General features: G+C 38.2%; 1 long non-coding RNA gene across 1 annotated transcript in view; it reads right to left on the reverse strand.

The window, feature by feature from the left end:
* The window catches only part of LOC135304503 (uncharacterized), a 77,586-nt gene that overhangs the window by 36,956 nt on the left and 24,507 nt on the right, over positions 1-16,123 (reverse strand). The window contains exons 2-3 of the long non-coding RNA XR_010365885.1: positions 5,488-5,603; positions 4,909-5,036 (exon numbers count right to left, since the gene is read on the reverse strand). This is a non-coding gene — a long non-coding RNA (uncharacterized LOC135304503). The remainder of the gene's footprint in view (positions 1-4,908; positions 5,037-5,487; positions 5,604-16,123) is intronic.

Below are 16,123 nucleotides of genomic sequence, written 5' to 3' on the forward strand. Positions count from 1 at the left end.
GGGCAGGGGAACCTCACTCTCCACAGGGAAATCTGGAGGTCACACTGGTGTTTGTGTCTTCCTCGGGGCACTCATGCAGGAAGGAGAGGATCTCCTCCTGAACTCAGAGGTTTTACTGCTCCTGCAGACAAACCCAGTGTGACAAACCCTTCAGGCATCACAGAAAGTGATGAAATTATGGGCAACTATTGAACAGAGCTTTTTTTTTAAACTTTGTGAGACATTTAAATTCTAAATATGTTTTATTTAGTGATCAATTCATACATCCTTTTCCCTGCACTTTTTTTTTTCTTTTGTGGGTGGCTTTTTTTGTTTGGGTTAGTTTTTTGGGTTTTTGTTTTTGTTTTTTTTTTTTTAATTTTTAAAGGCTTACTTTGAGGATGGGAAACTTTCTTTTACTGTTTTCCCACTAAAGATTTTCCTTTCATTGCTGTTGCATACATGTGGTACAAAACCAAAGGTTATAAGCTCTGATTACAGATTTACAGTACCAGAATCCCCACAAAACAAATCCAGTCCCTGTCCAGAGGCATTATAAGTTCAGTGAATAATAACCTAAATATAAACAAGGCTTCCATAATGATTGCTAATGTTTCCTAAATTAGATTTACTCAGGCATACACTTCCTTGTAGGTGGTTTTCAGCTAAACCTCTCTCCTAGGAGTGTGTCCACCAGGAAACTGAATGGCTCAGAAGAGGTGAATGATTCAGATGCATCATCAGGAACAACAAGATCCCAATGCATTTAGTCATATTTCACTGCCTCCTACATAAGTAATTTAATTTATTTGCTATGCTCTCAATCCACTTCACCATTATTACCAAAAGAACTGAGGCTTTAAAATCATCTAAGTATCCACGGATATAGAAATACATTAAGACAGGTGGCTGTGCAAAGTGGTCTGGGGTGAGGTTTATTCCAGCCTGCTGTGACAACACACTCTTTTTTAGCAGCTCTCACCTTCTTTAGCCAGTGAGTCTCTCCTCTGAGAGCAAGAAATGCCCTCTGGCATTGATTGCATATTGGGTTTGGATAGATTAAGTCACTCTAATTCCCCTTGGCCAAGATGCTGAATGTAAGTCACACCAGGCACAGAGCCTTTGGTAAAATTCAGTACAACAGAGTCCAGGTCCAAAGGCTTTAAATTACTACATTCATTCTTAGGGACCAGAAATCCTGTGACTTGGGTAAACAAACCTCTCTATATTCCTGGAATTGAAGGCAATCAAATTTCACTTTCTTTTGGACAGTTTGTTTGCTCTTAGTGTCACAAATTGAGTATATTATCAAATATTCCTGTGGGACAAGAAGACTGGGCCTTTGCATATGCTGCAGAGCACAGCAAATTAACCTGGGAGCTCTCTGTTCTCCATTGCTCCAGGCTAAATGGCAACTGAAAATCTTAGGGGGATTTGAGGGTCCTGAATGAAAATTATTTCTCAGTTTAGAATAGGTGTTGCTGACTATCTGAATGGGTTACTGCCAAAAGAATAATGATTTCCCCTATCTTTTTGGATTTTTTTTTCCTTTTTAATGACTACAATAAATTACTTTGACATATACCTTAATTATAAAAAGCATTACCAAAGTGCATGGTGGCATAGAAAATACAGCTCTTAAAATCACAAGTGACTCTAAACATAAAAGGGTCTCAAGGATGCTGGAGGACAGGGCTACAATTCAAAATTCTTTTGACAGACTGAGACAATATTCCTAAGGAAAAAAAAAAAAAGATGCCATTCAATAAAGACAGCTGTAAAGTTTAACACTTGGGCAGGAAGAATAAATTGCAAAAATACTGGATAGGGAACAATTCACTAGGCAACAGTGATGTTAAAAGGAAACTAGGAACTGGAATAGCTCTCCAACCCCAAGGTACCAACAAAAAAAAGGAAAAGGTTAAAGGAGGATTCATAAGTGGACCCATTCTCTGTTGGATACAGGACAATGGCCTCTTCCACTCACAGACCAGAGCATCAGCTGTGGCTCATATTGAAAGCTACACTTCAAGAAAGATGAGAGTAATGGTCCCCAGTGCAATTTTCTGATTTCTCAGAAGAGATATTATCTTTAAAATAAGTCCAGAATGTGCACATTTTTCTACAAAATACCATTACTACTTGTATCTGAGAATATAAGAAGCAATCCACCTTCTGAGCTATTGTTTCACATTCAATACAGAGGTGATAAAAAAAATCTGTCACATCAGCCAGGAATTTGTGTTTTTAATAATACATAAACAACTGGTATTGTAGTACCCAATCTATGCATTTAAAAAAAAATCATAAAAAATGCACGTCAAAATTCTGATTTTTTTTTTCCTGACCTGAAATGAAATGCTTAATTTCAGCTGGCCATTAGCTGAATTGGCCAATCTCAGTGCCTTTGCTGCCTAGTAGGAACAGCAAAACCATGTCCCTCTTTGGCTAGGTTTCAGTTCCCCTTCCTTGCTGTTGGCTCAAGCACACAAGAACCTGGGTTGGTCAGAAGCAAATGGTTTTCTGACAGAGAATTTTACTGACATAGGCTTTTGCTTTGCAGAAAGGCTGGAGTTAAAGGAAACCCCATTTAGTAGTGAGAATGGATTCGGAATGCAACCAAAGATCCTCAGATTTTTACCTTTGAGAAAATAAATATTATTCTTGCATCATGACTAAAGTTACTTAACTGCCAGAGCTAGAGGTCTATCCTTAAATCCTTTGCATGCAGAGCATCCCTCAGGAAACTCAGATAACCAAAACTGTTCAACAGCCCTTTGTGGAGAAAGATCCTATGGCACATCCTCTCTCCATCAGCTGCTGACTCACTAAAACACACAGGTCACACTTAGTGTGACTTCCAGGACAACACCATAGGTTTCTGGGATTTCCAATATTTTCTTGTGAGATTTTGATTTTTACAGCTTGAAAGTGAAATAGAGCTCTGCCATTGCCTTTCAGAAGCACATTTGCAGATCAGCTCATTGTAATTTGCACTGAATTATTAATGCTGAGCTGACTGATGAATTCAGAGTGTGTGTGCTGAGTGTCCTGTGCTCTACAGAGCAAAGGAAATCTCAGCAGATTGGGAGGGGCAGAACTCGAGCAGCTTCTTTGCTGACCCCTGCAGGCATGAGCTCATCCTGTCAGCTTTTACCTTGCACTACATCTATTTTGTACACTGCTTGCACAACACAGAGCTCAGGAGGAAGTTAAAAATGGCCTAAATCTACATTTTAATGCAATTCTAATGCACCACATTATTTCTAGTAATAATCTCCCCCACAGAAAGAACTGATGCATATTATCAAGCATGAATATATTTAATGATTTAAAAGAGAAATGAGTTCATTAAAACACTCATTCATCTCAACATAGGGCGAAGTCAGAGGAGCAGGTGAGGAAATAATTTTGCCAGGTTTTTCATACAATAAAAAAAGAAATTGAATTATTTGATAGAAATCATTATATTCACATTTCAGTTTTCAAAGATTAAAAAAAATATTAGACTTTGACCAATCTATCCCTTTGAGGTGTACCTATATCATACATACATGCTATCACTGAGGTTTATGGTTTCCCAATTTTCTTATGCTTGGTTTCCTTTCCTGGCATCTTGATTTGCTGCTTTCTCCAGCCCCTCTGGGCTTCCCCCAGGGCTCCCCAGCCCTGGGACACTTGCTGCTGCTCCCCCTCTCCCACTCCTGAGCCAAGTCTCTTCTACATATCTGTGCCCCATTTCTTAATCCCAGACACTGCTGTTGTCTCCGTGATCAGATATCTTTACAACTCCACTTGTCCCCACCTCCACTTTGCTTTTCCTTCCTCCTCCTCCCTCTCAGTGATTTCAGCTTTGCCTCAGCTCCTCACACCTGCCTCCCACACCTGGCTGGACTCTCTGCTGGGCTCCCAGTCCTGTCCCAGTGCTCTCTGGCACCAGCAGTGCTCGTCCCCTTCCCTGGGGAGCAGCTCCCATCCTCTGGAGGTCCTGGACTGACACACCCCGAGGGCATCCTCGGCTGCATCCATCCCTGCCTGCTGCTCTCTCCCTGGGCAGGGCGATCAAAGTGAAAATATGGAACTTCTGACAACTTTCTGAGCTGTAAAAAATCAAGAGTTTCTATTCATGAGAACACCAGACTGTATTTAGAGCGACAGATATAAACAAACAATCAACAAACAAAAAAAAGCCCCTAATGCACTCGGCTTGTTTTGGAAATCAGAGACCCACCAGAGAAAGGAACTACTGAGACCTCCTAATGATATATAAATATTCCTTCTGAGAAAATAAATAAAACAATGTTCTTTTTTCAATGGTAGATATGAAATCTCACAGTTTAAAAACCCTCACCTTAATTGTTTTTAATCTTCTCTGTGATTCTTGAAGCTGTTTACATCATGAAGAATTCCTGAAGCAGGTCAATACCAAACGATAATGGATCATAGTTCCTTTCTTGAGTGATCAGAGACTATTGCATGCAGACCACAAAGAAGCTGGATTGCAGAACATTAGTCCCATATATATATAATCAGATTTTAAAGAAAGGTGTTTGTTGCTTAAATAAACAATGTCTCACCAGCTAATTGAAACTTCAGCTGCTGCTTCTTGGACACGTGTTCTTTCAATCTAAAAATATCATGAGTGTTTAGTGTATCTATTGATACCTTTCAGCAAAATTTCAGTTGTCATATGAACATGAACTAAGGATAATGAATGGGAGAGGAATCCATATAAATTATCTAAAACACCATAGAACAAAATAAATCTATTTGTCTTACTGAAACAGGTGATGAATACAACTACCAGACAAAAATATTCTAATGTTAATCAGACATGAGCTTAGAATCAGATTTTACTGCAGTTACTAAAGAAGATAACGACTTTAAGAAAATAAATCACTACACATAAGGAAAATTAAGTTTCCATACTTCTTCCAGGTGAGATTCTCAGGCAGAGGAGGACCAGTCAGCTTCCAGACTTCAGCTGGCATTTTCTGTCTAGTTTTTCTATTTCTATGTATTTCACATAATAGTGAAATCAATATAACATTCCAGACCTGAAGAAGAAAATTTCAGTGACAATATTTGTATCCATCTTCATGTGAGGAAAGGCTGAGAATTCTCAACTTCTGCAAGTCAATCTGTGCCTGTGTATAAGATTTATTGATCTATGCAGACTAAAACAAATGAAAATAATATAATGGCTAACTGGAAGACCAAAAGGTTATCATTAGTTCTGAATTAAAGCTATGAAAAGGAAAATTAATTCTAAATATTGAAGTTTTTAAAAATTATTTGTCCTGTAAACAACAAGGGCATGTACACTCATGAAAGCAACCTTATGAGGTGACATTTTATAATTGAGTGGGAAAACTAATTTTAAGCATCCTTCAGGGCATAATTTTTCACTAGATAAAATAGAAGAGTGGTATTTTATTTTCAACAGTTTCTATAATTCTAAGATTAAGTGAAAAATTACCCGTCTTTAACCACTGCCTTTTCTATTACCTTTTCAATCAAGTTTTTCTTTGGTAAATCTCCCCTTTGATCAGGTGTTTCTGATAAGACAGAACTTCCTCTGGGTTTTCACATTTGCAGCAGCCAGCAGGAAGACATGCAGACAGCTGAAAGTGCATTTTAGAACCATTAGATACTTAATAGCAACATTAACTTCCTAAAGTCCCCAAAATATAAATCAAATTTCCTAATCCAAACTTTCTAGTGCCATTTACAGAACAGTAAAACTCCCTTATAGACAAACCTATTTTCCAAATAGTGTTGCCCTGGCCAGATTTATTATTTGCTGGACATGAAAATACAGATGAAATAAACTTAGAATAAAAAGCAAACACCACAGACTTGAGGTGAGTCCCACCTGCCCGTGACCTCTGTCCAGTGAAAGGACCATGACCTGGCCTACAAGGACAAATCAACATATAAATGTTTTCAGAACCTCAGTTTAATATGTTCTCTGGGAGCATTTCTATTGTATTTTCTCTTTACACGTGTCTCTCTTCCACTCCAATTGTTCAGATTCAATTTTTCCTCTCTGAGCTTATTTCATCTGTTGCTACATTGTTCTTTTTTCTTGAGGTGAAGAGGAAGACCTCAGTCAAGCAGACTCTTATGAAAACAGACAAAAGAAAGAAGTAAAATTGCAATAGGCAATAAGATAATGACAAGAAAAACCCCACAATTTTGGGAGGAAAAATCTATATATTCTTTATCCCTGTAAACAGCTGCAATATCCTTAGGATATTTCTCCTTGTGCCTATTCACTCATATAGATGCAATTTCTTCAGTTTCTCTATCTAAACAGAGATTTTTATCAAACTACCCAATTAAAGTAGTCTGAAAAGAGGGGGAGAAAATGACTTGTACAGCTCACTGGTTTTGCCCAGAGGGCAGGTAAAGAACCATCTTTTTTTTTTTTTCCTGAATGTAGGCAAGTAATATAAGTAATATAAATGAGAAAGAATAAATAGGGTTCTTGTCTATATTTGTCTCAAAATTGCTATAGTTTCTCATTTCAGATTCATTATTTTTCATTATTTTGGCTATTTTTATTGAATTGTGTCCCATCCTTTTTAATTCAAATACTACAAAACTTTTACTGGGACTTGTTTGCTTTAAACACCTGTAAAATGTTCCTTTATATTGATAGGAGCAGACATAAGTCAATAATGAGAGTTTCAGAAAAAAACCTGTCTCAAGAGCTATTCATTACTGGAGAGAACTAGTACAATTTAATGTTGCGCTCTTTCAATTCAGAATAAATTATGCAGAATAATAGAGGAAATCCAGAAAAAATGTATTGCAAATTTTCAGAGTTATGAAATATGAAAAAAATAAAAATCATTAAAGAACAATGGCTCAGGGCAGGAAACCTTCATTCCACAAAAATTAAGAAGAGGATTATTTTAATGAGAAAAATATACAACAACTCAAGTAAGTGTACCCAAAATAAGAGTATGAATGCCTATCCGACTGAAAAAATCCTCTAACTAAAAAATCCCTCTTATGAACCCACCTGGGGCATGTTAGCATGAACAGTTAATAACTTTGGCTCAGAAATTCAGAGGTTCAATGCCATTATGGTACCCAAAATTTCTTGCAAAAAATGTATAAGAGGTTCAGAAACTGGCAAAATGAGCACATTATTTGGCTTGATTACATTGCCCTAATGTAGGCATAGTAAAATAATTGAATGAAAAATGTGTCAACCACACCACTAAATTTTGATAGCTGCATTAAAATCATAGATTGGATTAAGAATAAAGTGTTTCAATGCCTGTGGCCAACGTTCCAGAGGCAGTAGAGCTGTGACTCCTCAGGTGAGATGTATCTTCCCCTGGGTTTTCCCAATAACTCAGGACCCTGAATGAGTTAAATCAGACAGGCTGCTGGGGATGATGGAAGAGGTGCTATAAGCACTCCTTCACTGACTAAAGCAGCTTTCCTGGCTTTGAAATGAACTGATCCAATATACAGAAGATTTTCCTACTCCAATTCAGCCAGAATTTTAAAGCCACCCTCAAGCATTCTGAATCAAAGGTAACATAAAAACTGCTCTTAGCAAAACTGAGGAAAAAGAGCATCAAAACTTCAAACCTCTGCCAAACAAAGCAAACGAACAAACAGAAATCCCAGAGCAGAATTATACTCAATGAAATCCTGCATTAATGTTTAATCTGTTGAGCCATAGGGTACCTTGTAGGCAAGTTGGTTATTTTTTTTCTGCACTGCAATTTCCCCACATATAAAATAGGACAGCAGCATTTGCTTAGTTGCAGTGGTTGTAAGAATTTAAACCCTGCACACATCCCTGCTTTGCAGGCAGTAACAGCCATTTGCACAGTGCTGGGCTAGGGGAGGCATCATTAATCATGAAGAACATTAATCATAAAGAAGAGATCAAGCATTTTTCTGAATTGTTCTGACAAAGGTAATTAATGCTAAAATCCAAGAAAGAACTTCAGCCTACTTGCACTTCCACCACCTTCAGGCATCTCACTGACCTGCCTAAATCAGAGACCTCATCATTCTCTGCTCCCTCTGCAGCTTTTTGGGTGGGAGTGATGCTCCAGAGTGCATTCCAGATCCTGCCTGGTGCAAACCACCCTCTGCAGCTGCCTCCTCTCCACACACAGCCTGAGGTGAGCACTTTAGGTGCTGCAGCTGGAAACAACAATTAAAAATTCTTCTTAAGGAAGAATTCAAGTGAAAAATCAAAAAAATTATGTAGGTACCCCAACATAATTGGGAACCATCCAACTTTTAATCTCCAAAACTCAGGCTTCATTTATAACAGCACAAATGTAAGCTCTTGCACTAACAATGTCTTACAAGCACCCCCAGATTTCTGTGTAACACCCCATGAAAGCGCCAGGGTAAAGGTGGTTTTACACCCCAGTCTTACCCATACTGCAGGTGCATCTTTTGAAGCACTGACACTCACACTGATTTACATTTACACTGGTCTGTGATGCATTCATAAACAAGCATGCTTCTACTCAGTCTTCATTTTATGTAAGATTTTTTTGGGGACTTGGAGCTGTTGTTCTGGGACACGTGCAACAGAGGTTAGAATTTTCACTGTTAACAAGAAGACAATTTAATGACCCTGAGTATGGCCTGCAAGAGACAATGTCATGCCAAGTGAAGGGTGTTTTCCTGCAAGAGCCAATTACTTTAGGCTACAAGGATAATCTATTTCATAGGAATTAAGCAGGGTCACAGAAGATTTCCATCTTTTATAATTACCTTTCGGAAACAAGTGAGGGGAAATACAAAAAGAGTTGCTGAAAATACAAGACACTGGGAAAAAAGCCAAAAACAAACCATTGATGAAGCTCCTATAAGAGGCATTTGTTATTTGGAGGAGAATGACTTTGCTATTAAAAAATCCTTTTCTGAAGACAGAAAAGGAGGAAATAAAATTATATCTTCAACAAAACAATTAAAAATATCTTTCAAATATACTTTCCAGTCTCAAGCATCAAGCATTGGTAGGAGGGTTAAGGTTCCCTCCCTGCCCCTCACCTCTTTATTTTCTTTTGTATATTAGTTGAATATTTCCCTCTCAAAACTTTTTCTAAGAACATTAAAAGAAAAAGTTCTCTTCTTTGCTGAAAGAACAGTGGTACAGAGAAAAATCACATATATTTTCTGACCAGTAGAGGCCAGTTACATCCACTGACCCATTGATTTTTCAGCTACAAGGTAGTCATAAAGCCTCTAGGTTCTTAGCAACACATGGAAGAAGAAAAAGGAGTTTAAATAATATTCTTCTCCAGTGAGATATTCTACTTGGAAATAGATTTTTATTTAAAGGAATACTATAAGGAAAAATATAAACCTCCCTTCAGTCAGTTGTCTTCCTGTCAACTATTGTTGAGGCAGCTTCAATGCTTCCCCAGGGCAGTAGATTGACTCTCCCAGATTCTACAGCTCTGAAACAGCTCTAGAAAAGAAAAGCAACTTTTTGGAGAAATACATTTATGATGATACAAAGTGCCACAGATTTATTTGCCTGTGCTCTGAGTTGTACCAGGTGTGTCTTGGAACTATCACTAATGCAAAAAAACAACAATATGAAAGCTTCAATGTCTCACCTCAGACCTTCCCACTGAAATGCAGCACAGTAATGCATCATGCAGAAGCTACATATTGAAAAAAATATCAAAATGCATATTTTTTACAAAATAGAACTCATGTCTAAATGACAGAATCATTTTGCAGAAGAGCAAAAGAAACTTCATGTCCTACTATTCACTTTTCCCTAAGCTTTATATTCAATTATTGCTTAATCAGGAAATACCTTTTTCTTTCCTATAAAGCATTGGTTCACTTCCTAGCTTAGACATCTCTGTGTGCTGGCACAAGGCCCAAAGATATTAATGTGGCTTCTCCCTGTACTTCAGAAATCTCACAAGCAGCTTGCTGGATGTTTCAGGTGTGATGGTTTAATTATGAATAAGAGTAACAAGGTTGCCTGGGGATCCTTGTTTTTTTCTTTTTCTTAATTGGAGAAAACTTGTCATGGAAACAAGATATCAGAGGAATATGATTTGCTTCAATTAAAAAGAAGAGAAAAAAAAGCAAATTTCCCTACACAGAACCAGTTTTTCACCAATATTAAATGCAGAGATGTACCATTAAATAAACATGACAGTGCTTAACAGGTACTGCTGTCAATACTGTGCCTGCAGATTTTAAACCCCCTTTCACAAATGACTGCAGTGGCTCCAGGATGAAAATCAGATTGTATGTGAGAGCCAGCTGGAAGGGGAGAGCACCCAGGAACAAGGGAACTCTGCAGCCACCTGCACCCAGGACAGCAGGGACGGGGGGCACTGGACAGGGGGATGGCCCAGCCACCTTTTATTGCTGCCCCACCACACCAACTGCTGTGCACCTGCGTGGGGAGAAAGCACTGCCCTTACATTCCCTCATTTTCAGCTGTTTTGCTACCAGCAGAAAAGAAAACAAACTCAAAAGACAGTAAAAGCACAATCTCTCCAGCCCAAGAGGTTAACTATCAGTTATTCTCTTTTAGCCAGCAGCCTGTGTTCTGTGTTAGGATAACAGATCTAATAAATCTGGTTGATGTGTATGTGTTTTTCAGTTTGGGAAAGTGGTAGAGGCCTCTTCCCTTAGATTTTTTTTTTTCAAAAGTAATTTCCAGTAATACATTAAACTGAAATTCAATTACAAAGCAAATATATCTCAGCTAATGTGAATATTGGCTGGGCTAGCAAGGAGAAAGGAAGGGAAGATGGAATTAGTGAACACCAAAAATATGGTCTGTTGCTAAAAAGATTATTTCTAGGTTTATTCCCTCATACCTGAAAGTCTAGGTGGCACTTCAGTGGACCAAGAAGCACTGAAAATTATTTCTAAATTCTTCAGCATCAACTCAGAACTAAGAGAACAGCTCTGAGTGGATTTTTATGGTATTTAATGAGAGATATAAATAAAAATTAAATGCCTTTTCAGAACCTCATTAATATCTGATAAAACTATTCTTTGCTTTCATTGCAGAAACAGAAAAGGTCTTTCACTTGTGATTTTCAGTTGTAAAAAACAAAGTGTATATGAAACACAGCATGCTTGAAGGAACACACATATTGTGATTTAGTAAAATGGGCAGTTTATTTTTAATAATTTAATTTGAAAATAAAACCTGTTGTTGAAAAAAAAAATCCCAATATATTGCTTTGGTGAAACGATAGACTGAAAATATGAAAGTTTACCAGAAGTGGGAAAAGTAAAAAGGATTTCTAGGTCCTCACAGAAGCTATAATGTGCTCTTTTTGGCATCCTGTCTTCTGTGAGTGAAGAACTTCAGAAGAACAATTCTCCCACAAAGCACCACAATCCTGATTGCCCCCACAGACACCAACACAGAGTATGAGAGACCACAGAAGAAAATAACAGATATTTTCTAAGAAGTTCCCAAATTCTAATCCCTCAAATTATCACATCACATGTAAACAATATGAAATTTTTAACTCCCCTGTCTTACCCTAGTCTCATACCCTATACAAATCAAAAAAATAAATGGCAGGAAAAATAAATTATCACTATCCAAACAGCAAGAGCTTTGTGGTTCAGTTTTGCAAGGCAACTCCTTCTTACCACTGAGTAGAGTTTGTCTACTCCATGTAATGGGTACACTCCATGACAACTGACTCATAAAATGTAGATATTTGGATACCAATTAGTGCCAAAGATTATGATAACACCTTCCTTAAAAATGTTCTTTTGAGTTCCAAAATATTTTATCCTCTTCTGTAACAATTTTTCCACCATTATTCTGAGGCAATCACCATACTGTCCTCCAGTTTCTGATTTAAACATTTTCTGAAGATCTATTTTCTCTAATGACCAGCATTTCAGCCAACACCCTCTTGTTCAGTGTTATGGATGCCTGAATGTGCAGCAAAGAGATTCCATGGAATCCACCCCACAGTAAAATATATTTACCTGTCATCTGGCATACACAGCTGAGGTTCAGCCAAATTCACTTTGTGCAAATTTACACTTGTGTTAAGCCAACCTAAATGAATTATTTTCACAGAACAACTGACAGATGACTAAAAGGTGAAAATAAACATGAGGTTAATTAAATCTTTTGCTGGTAATAAGATGGATAATACACTTTTCTTTTGGCCATGCTGTCCTTACCAGAAGAGGAGAAGCATTCAACATATTCTGTTTCCTAAAGAAGAACAGAGGCCATACATTTTAAGAGAGTTATGGAACAGTTCTAGAAACAGCTGGCAGAACATACCAGCACCTAAGTACCATGAGTTGGGAGAAAAATCATGATTTTCTGACATAAAATTCCATTTCTAAAGAAAAAAAAAAAAAAACTCTCTGAGAAGATGGTGTCTGCCAGAAATTAATAAAATGTGCTATTTTATTGGGAGTCTACTTGACTCAGATGTTTTGACTACCTAACTACCTCAAAATGCCTCACTTTGGTCAAATTTAACAATATAAAATGTATTTTGTTGTGCTAGCTCTCCTGGTATGAATAATCCTACATTCCTTCTTTGCCCTGTCAAAGTACTCAGAGGATAATTTTATGAACCATTTTCCACCTGAAGTGGCCAACATTAAAGTACCTGGTCTATGGAACTGTCTGGAGTCCCTCTGTGGTTAATGAAAGGAGAAGTGGCAGTATCATCCTTCTGGATGATTCTTTCTTTTTCTCTCTCCTTCTCTCCCTTTCCACCATAAGAGAGCATCTCTGGGGCCACTCTGCAAAGTAAGTGATGTTTCTTGGCACGTCCTGAGCTGCATATAAAGCAGTGGGACTGTGACCAGTAGGTCAAGACGATTCTGTCCCTTCACTCCAGTTGAGAGACCCCACCCAGAGTCCTGTATCCAGCTCTGGGACCTCCAACAATAAAAGGAGTTCCTCAGAGGTCCACAAAGATGATCAGAGGGCTGCAGTATGTCCTCTATAAGGACAAGCTGAGAGAATTGGGATTGTTCAACCTGGGAAAGAGAAGAAAAGGCTCTGGGGAGACCTTAGGTCAAACTTTTAGTTCGTGAAGGGGCTAGAAGAGAGCTGCTGAGAGACATTTTACAACGCATGGGGTGACAAAGGGAAATGGCTTTAAACTGAAAGGAAGCAGGTTTAAATTATCTCTATGGAATAAATTCTTTACAATGAGATTGGTGAGGTCCTGGCACAGGTTGTGCACAGAGCTTGTGGATGTCCCATCCCTGGATGTGTTCAAAGTGAAGCTGGATGGAGCTTTGAGCAACCTGGTCTAATGGAAGCTGTCTCTGCCCATGTCAGGGGAAAAAAATCTAAATAATCCTTAATATCCTTACCAACACAAACCATTCTGTGATTCCATGAAATTAAGTCTAAGTGATTTCTGAAAAAGCACTTAGGCACTTTTGAAAGTACTGCCCTTTATATCTTCAGTGAAAATAATTTTCTTCATGTCACACCTAAAAACCAGATGAAAATGGAAAGAGCCCTGTTAGGTAGCTAATATAGTCAGCACCACAGTGACTCGGACTGAAATTCCTGTTTTAATCTTCCCAGAGTAACTTTCCTGAGCTGTCTCTTTCCGTTGTTCTTCTCACTTTGAATTTAATAGCAGTTCCCCCTGAATGACAACCAAATGCTGTGTCCTGTAGAGCTGGCTGTTTCCACTCATGCAATTGCCAAGGCACCTACCACTGAGAGATGCAATTACCCCACCTCCTCTTTCACGTTCCCTCGTCACTTCAATCTGCAGCTGCACTTCTGCTGAAGTTCCCTCTTGTTTCTTCCACACTTTCCTTCTCCTTTCTCTGATGGTTATATTTATCTCTGACTTTCATGCTATTTGCCAGATTCATTATTTAATTGTCAAATTTCACTCTCCTCAGTTCCTTTTTTTTTTTTTCTTTTTTTTTTTTTTTCGTAAGATGGTGCTTGCTGAGCAATCCTGTGGAGCAGCATCTTTCTTTTCTGCCTCTCAGTGCAGCTCTGCTCTTGCTTCTTTGCTGAGAGGGCAGCCTGGCTCCCCTTTCTGCTTTAATATCTGAATCTATGTAATCAGGGGTAGATCTATTGATTTTCTGTTTAACATATTGTATCTTTGTATGAAAAGAAGAATCCAGGAAGAAAAAAACATTTCCAAAGATCCAGTTCAGGACCCTAATGGAAATTTCCCTGAAACTTGTCTTAACCTCTGTCCTTAATTCTGTCAATTTAAGCAATATGCCTGAGATGATGTGTGTTAGAGATCTCATGCCTTTCCATCCCTGGCATTGAAGGAACTAAATCAGTCAGTAAAGACTATAAAAAGTTCTTGGGTTTAATTATCAGCTAAACTCAAATATCACTGAACTTGCTAAAACCCCAGGGGAAGCCACATAATACAACCTGTCAAAGCCTCAGTCTGATAAAAAAAAAATTACACCAAAAGTTAATTGGTTGGAAAAGGCAAATTCTCATGTATTCTGACTCCTTTTTTTAATCATTCTATTTTATAAGCATAGGGAGAATTTATCTGATTTTTAAATGGTTAAGATTGCTAGCATGAAATACAACTAGCTACAGATGCTCTGGGAAAGCAAAATCAAGCTTTAGCTGCTTCCAGTCAATTTTTTTTCCAACAATTATATGCTCAAAACGATGTAATTTCAGTCAAGACAGAATCTACTGATTGTGCTTCTAGTGTCTTTTGTTAAAAAATAACAGCAGCCTTTCTCTTTTCTATCCCCCCTCCCTGGTTTTCTTGCATGAATCAGATTTTTGGCAAATGGGCCGCAATCTCCTTTTATCTGAAACTTCCCCCCATATGCTGAACAAGATTTAACCTTTTGCACCCATTTATTACATCACCAGGCCCACAGCCACTGCTGTACGCTGGGAAAGCAAGCAGCAGAGCACTGAACAGAATGGTAATTATAGCCCTGGCTCCCACCCCAAGCCTTTCTACAAACGGGTGAGCGTGCACTCACAGTCAGAAGGGAGGGAGAAACACAGATCCTGACAAGCTGATCCATGGAGTTCACTTTTCCTGAGCACTCTTCTCTTTAGAGGATATCTAGATCTTTGACTTGATCTAGGATGCCCTTGGTGAGAACTCACAAGCTGCTGAGATTGAGTCTCACACATGAGCACCTTTTTCTCATGAGCATGGCTTGTCCCCATGATCCTCTGAAGAATCAAAACAGACAAATTCCTTCGCATTAAATCAAATCAAATATCACCTGTTCCTCACAGGAGTGAGCTGTTACACTGTGAATCAGAGCATAAATCAGCCAGAAATTCACTCAAAGAAGTCCTAAGGTTGGCAACTGCTTGACTCCTGAGGCCCCAGCAGAAAACTGAGAAATTTGGCAGTAAAAAGTCGCAGCATGTTTCAGTTCTTTGCATGACAGCCAAGAAGGTGGATATCACATGCACTCACTATAACTTGAACTTACTATTGAGTCACCAGAATTGTGAATTTGTGCCTTTAATAAACTGGAAATAGATAAAACACTGTCTGTACCACTCACTATAACTTGAACTTACTATTGAGTCACCAGAGTTGTGAATTTGTGCCTTTAATAAACTGGAAATAGATAAAACACTGTCTGTACCACCACACACATCCCTTTTCTAAAAGATTCTAGAAATGTACTGCCTTCAGATAGAAAGGTTGCTTAAAGGTTTGATACAAAGCCTACTCTCCCTGCCCATGACTCCAATCTTGCAAAAACGATCATATCTGAATTTCTTGAGACTGCTCCAGTAACTGCTTAGAAAACTAGGGTTAACTTGTTCCTATAAAATACTTTGCATATTTTTTTAGTTCACACCAGTAGGTGATGAAGGTGATTAGTCATCTAGCAAAGAGTGGAGAATTCAAATATCCAACAGGCTCCTTCTTGGATAACAATGTCTGCAAAGAATACTTAAGAAACCAAAGGATTTTAGCCCCAACCTTTTGTCTTAAACCTAAGCGTTATCTGGAGCATGGAACTAGGAAGCTTTCCAAAATGTAATTGACTGCCTTTTCCCTATTATTGCTCACTGACAGTTACATTTTTCTATATTTTGATGTAAGGTAAATTAATAAACCATGAGCAAAAAAGACAGCTGTGAATAACCTAAACCACCACTGTCTGTCATTGTTCT

Source organism: Passer domesticus, chromosome 7 (genome assembly GCF_036417665.1).
Source record: "Passer domesticus isolate bPasDom1 chromosome 7, bPasDom1.hap1, whole genome shotgun sequence".
NCBI classification, from domain to species: Eukaryota; Metazoa; Chordata; class Aves; order Passeriformes; family Passeridae; genus Passer; species Passer domesticus.